At 51.7% G+C, this 7,174-nt stretch overlaps 1 long non-coding RNA gene across 1 annotated transcript; it reads left to right on the top strand.

Annotated features, from left to right (window-relative positions):
* The first annotated feature begins 746 nt into the window (after nucleotides 1-746).
* Nucleotides 747-3,025, top strand: LOC144284043 (uncharacterized). The gene is made up of 2 exons (XR_013352518.1): nucleotides 747-1,044; nucleotides 2,503-3,025. It is a non-coding gene; the product is annotated as an uncharacterized LOC144284043 (long non-coding RNA).
* Nucleotides 3,026-7,174: the final 4,149 nt, after the last annotated feature.

Genomic DNA, 7,174 nt, shown 5'->3' with positions numbered 1-7,174 from the left:
ACTAGGGTTCCTTTGGGAATTTTCTCACTGTTGTCATTTTAAGAATAAAAAGGACCAAGAGTCAGGCAGCGGGGGCTTTCTGGCTGTCTGGGTCCTGATCCCAGGAAGCAGGACTCTGACCCCAGTGGCCCAGGGGCAGGTGCAGGGCCTGGGCCTGGCTCCGCCAATACATGCCCACCTGTGAATCTGTGCGAGTCCCACAACCTGGGAGACCAGTTCTGCAGCCACCAGGTGCCAGGCAGACTCTAAGCTCCTTCCTTCCAGTCCTGAGGTGCACAGCTTCTGGACTGGGGGTGCTTCTCAGGCCCCCTCCCACCAAATCTCATCTCTTCTTTCAGCTCAATCTCCCCAACACCCACTGTCCCCACCGCGCTTGACCCTGGGCTGCTCTCTGTCTCCCTGCTCATCTCCTCCCAACCCCACCCCGGCCTAACAGGCCCCACCTGGGAAAAACAAGGACGTGCATCAATCTGCTGGATTCCACCCCTGCCCATGCAGCTCCCACCTCCCCACACACGCCCCCAGAAGCAAAGGCAATCCGCTTGTGCTCTGGGCTAAATGCTGGAGAAGCTGGAGAAGTCATCTTCCTTCTCCTCTTGACGCTCCTCCCCAAAGCCTCTACTTCCTACACCCCCCCCCCCCGTCCCTCCCTCCCTCACCCCCACCTCCACCCCCACTCCCGTTAGTGACTTAGGGCATGCTTATTGCCAGGGCCCCGTGCTGGAAGGTGTCCCAGCTACCCCGTGTACCAAGCAGAACCCAGAAAAAGAAGGTGAGCAGCGGGCCGTACACTGTCAGTGACCGACTGGGAATAAACCTGGGTGCCCAGGTGTCCGGGTGCCAGGGGTCTTGCCACTACATCTCTGGAATTTCTGAAACTCTGACACTCGTTTTTGCACTTTGAACTCGGCTTTTGACAGAATCGGCCACCTCGGGTTTGCACCAGTGGTCAGCAGGAGGAAGCATTAATAAGCTCGCCCACAGGAGCCCGCTTTGCCAACAGCGCAAACGACCGCAAATCCATTTGTTCCAGCCTGCTGCCAGGTTAGGCTCCCTTGGTGTTCATTTCCTGCTCAGCGAGGCAGTGAGTCATCACCCTCCCTCCTCTCTAGTTTTAACTATTGCTCTGAGACGGAGTCTGCAGAATGAGAGGTCACATGGAACCCTTTATTTAGTACAGAAGTCCTCAACCTGGGGGAGGGGAAGCACCGCCAGCAGGGTAGCTAGAAACAGCCCCCCCCCCCCCCCCCCATGCTTCTGAGAGTGCACCTGAGCTCTCGGGGACAGTCAGGAATTCCTGGGCTTCTCAGAGGTCTGTCCACTGACATTCAGGACTCTGGAGCACTTTATGGTCGGTCAAGAGATGCCGTGGGGCTGAGATCAAATTAACAAGCTGGGGTGCAGAGCGCTGCTGGTAAAAGCAGACAGCCTGTAAAGCATCCCAGCTCTTTGTGCCTTGTGCCCTAGGTGAAAGGGGTGCTGTGTGCCATGTGTCCACCAGGTGGCACAGCACACCTGCACCGCCAGCTCCATCAGCGGCCAGCCTTCCCCAGTCAGTCCCACAGAGAAGAACCATGAACTCAACTAAGCAAACTGGAAATGGCCCCAGGTGCAGGCCTATGGCTTAACCAAGTACCACAGAGTCATAATGTTTTCATTAGGACTAACTTCAGCTGAATTTAACAGAAAAAAAAAATAGACCAGCAGCTTGACAAGAGAGGTTTTGTTTCTAGGGAAAAAGCAACCCAGGGCTGGGATAGAAGCTCCATGAAGGTGTCTCAAGATGTAGCCTCCTTTCTCTCCACCACACTCACCTAACCTATGGCTCTTGGCTTCCTGGTCCAAAGTGGCGGCTAGAGCTCCTGCCATCGCATCTGACTGCCAGCCTGTAGGATAGAGAAAGGCTTGACCCCATGCTCTGAGGGACTTTCCCAGAATTCAGAATCCTTCTTTCTACTTACAACTCATTGGCTAGAGAAGGGGCCTGGCTGGGGACTGGAGTGTTTCATCTGAGCATCGCTACCCCCAAATAATGTCAGGGTTCAGTTTGAAAGAAGAATGTGGTATAAGGAGCTGAAAGGAACTAGCGATATCGGCCACATATTACTGTGTACCACTCAAAATTCCTTTACACCAGCACAGCATATTTTCCAACCCTGGGCACTGGGATGACGGAGGACTCCCTCCCTGCCTAGTTTTGTTGATGTGACTCCCAAATACATGTCCTATGTCCAGATTCTCCTCCTAGACCCCAAGATCTGCATGTCTACCTGCATGTCCTACAAGAATCTCACCTCAAACACTCATCCCTTCCCTCCCTCTCCCCACCCACCTGCTCCTTGTGCTCCTCAGCTGGAGGATCTCATCACTGCATCCCTGTCACCCAAGCCAAGAACGAGGAACTTCCCTGAGCACTTCCCTCCTCTCTACACTCCATCTCTTTATCTTATAAACCACCTTTTCTTAACGTTTCTTGAACTCATGCCACCTTTCCTTTCTCAGGGTGACTTCCTGCTCATCACCCCCAGCCTGGAGCGTGCCCCATCGCACCTCCTCAACTGTGATTCCAGAGAGATCACTCTACAACGCAAATCGGGGGTGCCTGAGTGACTCAGTTGATTCAGCATCTGCCTTTGGCTCCAGTCATGAACCCAGGTCCTGGGACAGAGCCTCCACATCAGACTCCCTGCTCAGCAGGGTGCCTGCTTCTCCCTCTCCCTCTGTCCCTCACCCTATCTGTGCTCTCTATCTTGCATGCTCTCTCTCTATAATAAAAGAAATAAAAATCTTAAAAAATAAATAAATAAAACCCCGGGGATCCCTGGGTGGCTCAGCGATTTGGCACCTGCCTTTGGCCCAGGGCGTGATCCTAGAGTCCCGGGATTGAGTCCCATATGGGGCTCCTGGCATGGAGCCTACTTCTCCCTCTGCCTGTGTCTCTGCCTCTCTCTCTCTCTCTATGTCTATCATGAATAAATAAATAAATATTTAAAAAATAATAATAAATAAATAAATAAATCCCAAATCAGACCATGTCACCCTTCTGTTCAAACCCTCAATAGCTCCCCACTGTCCTAGGGGGAAAATCCAAACATAAAAATCTTCAAGATGGGATCCCTGGGTGGCGCAGCAGTTTGGCGCCTGCCTTTGGCCCAGGGCGCGATCCTGGAGACCCGGGATCGAGTCCCACGTCGGGCTCCCAGTGCATGGAGCCTGCTTCTCCCTCCTCCTGTGTCTCTGCCTCTCTCTCTCTCTCTCTCTCTCTCTCTGTGACTATCATAAAACAAATAAAAATTAAAAAAAAAATCTTCAAGATGGGAATGTGTGGGTGGCTCTCTGGTTGAGCACTTCTCTTCGGCCCAGGGCGTAATCCTGGAGTCCCAGGATCAAGTCCCACATCGGGCTCCCTTCATGGAGCCTGCTTCTCCCTCTGCCTGCGTCTCTGCCTCTCTCTCTGTGTGTCTCTCATGAATAAATAAATAAAATCTTTTTTAAAAATCTTCAAGATGATTTTTCAAGACATTTAGGATCTGGTCTGTCCCTATATCCTCCCAATAAAGATGAGCGCCTCCTGAGCACTTACTACCATATGCTCAGACAAGTACTAACACCTCTCATCCCACAACTGTCTGAGGCAGTAGTGATAGCCAGGTAATTATTCAGCAAATATTCACATTCCTCCAGAATGCTCTTCCCCACTCCATGGAAGCTGACCTGGACCATATGACATGCTTTGGCCAATGGAATATTTGTGGACAGAACAGAAACAGAAACATGAAATGTGCTGGCATGGTTTGGCTCCTTGCCTGCTCTCTAGAAACCCAGGGTAAAAAAAAAAATAATAATAAATAAATAAATAAATAAAAATAAAAATAAAATAAAATAAAATAAAATAAAAAAATAAAAATAAATAAAATAAAAATAAAAAAGAAACCCAGGGTAAGCAGGGCTTCCTCCAGAAAGCCCTCAGCCTGTGTCCCAGAACAGACAGGCAGATCACACCTGAACGCAGCCCAAACCCAGGCCACCCACAGCCAAAGCATAGCAGTCCATCCACACCCACCCTGGATCCCCAAACTGTAGTCCTCTGAGACTCTTGATCTGAGACCCTTGAGTTCAAGAACAAAGACTCTGGTTCTGCTATCAGTCACTGAGTTTGAGGACTGTTTGTTATGCAGCATCGTTACGATAATAGCTGACTAATGCAGTAGGTATTGTTCACATTTTCCAACAGGACCAAACCCTCAGGCCCTTTGTATCTTCTGTTGCCTCTATCTGAGCCTGCCTCTCATGGCCTTTAGCGTAGCTCATCATGTCCCATTCTTTAGGTGTCAGCTCAAACACCCCTTCTTTGAGAGGCTTTCTCTGTGGAAGCCACACTGTGACCCACTGTCACCACACTTTACTTCCCTCATCTTCGCCATCAGAAAGTACTTACCTTCCCATATTCTTCTCGGTCTGCAGGAGACCCCCAAGAGAGAGGCCGTGTGAGCTCAGGGCTTTGAGAATACCTAGCCCTCTTCTGCACCCCGCTGGCAGCCTATGCTTGGCCTGGCTGCTCTCACCAGCCAGCACCCTTTCCCTTGCTGGTTCACCTGACTGGCTCATTGTGCCACCCTGGGGGTACCCCTCCCAGGGCTGGAACAGAGTACATTTAATCAAAGATGAATTTCCACTCTGCTCTGATGTTGTCAGCTCAATGACGGGAGAGATATCTCCTTTCTGTGCACAGAGGAAGCTGACCAACCTGCTCCTGACCCTCAGGCAGGACAGGGGACTCCCAGGTTCAGAGACTTCTCTAAAGACCAGACAGCTTTAACTCCTAAGGATAACTTCCCTGCCCCCAGCTCCAGGGGGGGAGGGAGAGCCTCCCACCCAGGACAGGTCTGTAGCAGCAAAGCCCTTGCAAAGCGTTAACCCTGATACTGGTACTCACAGCCCGTCTGGCCCTGCCCTGGCAGCCCAGGCACACATGCTCAATGTCCTTTCCTTCCTTCCCAAATCCTGTGGGTATTTGGAGAGTCCTGTGGGCACACCGTCCCCCAGCTCTGAACCACACTACAGAGTTCCCAGCCCTTGATGCATCCTTTAGTGGCTTTAGTGGGAAGTACTGATTTCTGAGGAAATAACTGGAAATCAACGGTGGAAATGCAGAGAATCCTCCTCCCCAGGTACTTGGATATGGCAGGGGTACAGCTGGCAGGGAAGGAGGGCCTGGCAGAGAGAATGTCTAACTGGCGAGGCAGAGCAGACCAGGCAGGAAGGGAAGGACCCAGAGGGTGACAGCCTGAGCAGAGGCCCAGAGGAGAGAAGTGCCAGACTCTGAGCAGATGTGATTGTGAAGGCTCCAAGGCCCATAGCCTTGATCTTGGGATTTACTCAGGGCTGATGGGGCCCTTCACAGGGCCCTCCCCAGGGCAGAGGCATGATGGGATTATATGATCTCAAGAACCCAGGTGGTGGACTTGGAAGGAACAAGAGTAGAGGCAGAGAGATCATTTAGAAGCCTGAAAATATTCAAGCAAGAGATGATGAGAGACTAAATCAAAGCAGGGGTGGGATGCAGATTCCAGAACAATTCAGGAGGCAAAGTACCTGGGCATGCTGACAAGATGTAGAGAAGAAAGGAGAGGGGGCAGCTACTGGGACTTCAGCTGGGGTCTAGAGGTGATGGGAAGTACTGGTGGTGCCAATATCCCTCTACAGATGAGGGTGTCTGTTGAATATCCAGGAGGAGGGGATGGGGACATTGACCCCTGGATGGGAGAAAGTGGTGCTCAGGCATGAAGGGTGGCAGGTAGGCTGGGTCAGGTGAACTGAGGTGGGGGGACCTAGGGGACAGCTCACTGGAGGCTTGGGCAGAGGAAGAGGTGGGTGGAGAAGGGACCTTGAAAGAAGGGGCCAAAGTCAGATGCTGGGAAGATCTGGGAGAGAAGATGGGAAAGAAAGACACAGAGACAGGGACAGAAAGATGGAGAGAGGCAGTGGGGAGCATGTGCTCTGGCCATGGCCCCGGCCTCCAGGGACACATCTTCCACGAAGTCCTTCGATGCCACCTTCTCACCCTAGAGCAGCTCCTCTTTACCTCGACCATCTGTCATGTTGCATTACTTGGGACCTCTTTGGCTGCAAGTGATAAAACCAGCCTGAGCAAGGTTAGGAAAGAAGAGACTGCTTTGAAAAGCTATTTGGGCGTCATTCCCAGGGGAGCCGGTGCAGAAGGACAGATGTGCTCTGAGTTGGAGAGCCCCTGGGCCCAGGACGCAAGCGCTGCCAGAGGTCCTCAGGGGTTGAGTTCATCTCATCTGGGGGGAATTCTCCCCCTGAGGCCCTCAAGGGTGCTACGGACCCCAGCACAGATGGGGTGATTCTGTCCCTGGTGCCAGTCTGCAAAACCCCCTGGAAGGACACCCGTTGGCCAGATCGAAGGACCAGAGGGCAACAAGCAGGGTCGATAAGAATTCTGTGGGCTCAGACTCAACCTCCGGGTTGGGTGGGCAAGGACAGTGTCTGGGAGGAGGTGCCAGCATCGGGCATGAGAAAATCAATGGATGAGCCCTAAGATCAGATGGACTTCAACAGAAGCCCCCTCCCCAAGCTGATATGCCTGTCCCTGCCTCTGTCTGTCTCTCAGTCTCCCTCCCCATCTCTGTCTCCAGCTCTTCTCTTCCCCTCCAGACTCTCCAACAGGCTGGGGCACCCCTGCAGCTCTCAATCCGCTGTCACTGTTTGGCCCTCCTTTTCTCTAGATTTAGAGGCCTTCGTACACTTGCCACATTTTTGTTAGGCGATGACATTTAAGGTCCCCATGGTTACCTCTACCCAGGGCGAAACAAAACGTTGATCTAGACAGGGTCTGGCCGGTGCCAAACCCTGCAGGCGTACCTTGGGCTCCAGACACCCAATTCCCACTAACTCGGCCAAAGACCGCACGAGCTGTCTTGGCAGCCTCAGCAGCTGAGTCACACTGAGTTTTTTGTTTCCATAAAACATGTTGTAGAGATTATAAAAGCAATCATGGGCTCATTGGAGAAAAATTTGAAAACACACAAAAATATAAGGCAGATCGTTAGAAGTCACCTATAATCCCTCATTTCAATATATTTCTCTTCAGGCTTTTACTTATTTGAGTACCTAAACACTTTTTTTTTTTTTTTTAGTCTACGATAGTCAC

The sequence above is a fragment of the Canis aureus genome, chromosome 15 (assembly GCF_053574225.1).
Source record: "Canis aureus isolate CA01 chromosome 15, VMU_Caureus_v.1.0, whole genome shotgun sequence".
Classification (NCBI taxonomy): domain Eukaryota; kingdom Metazoa; phylum Chordata; class Mammalia; order Carnivora; family Canidae; genus Canis; species Canis aureus.
Note: the sequence above shows the minus strand (reverse complement) of the source record. Positions and strands in the feature narration are given on the sequence as shown.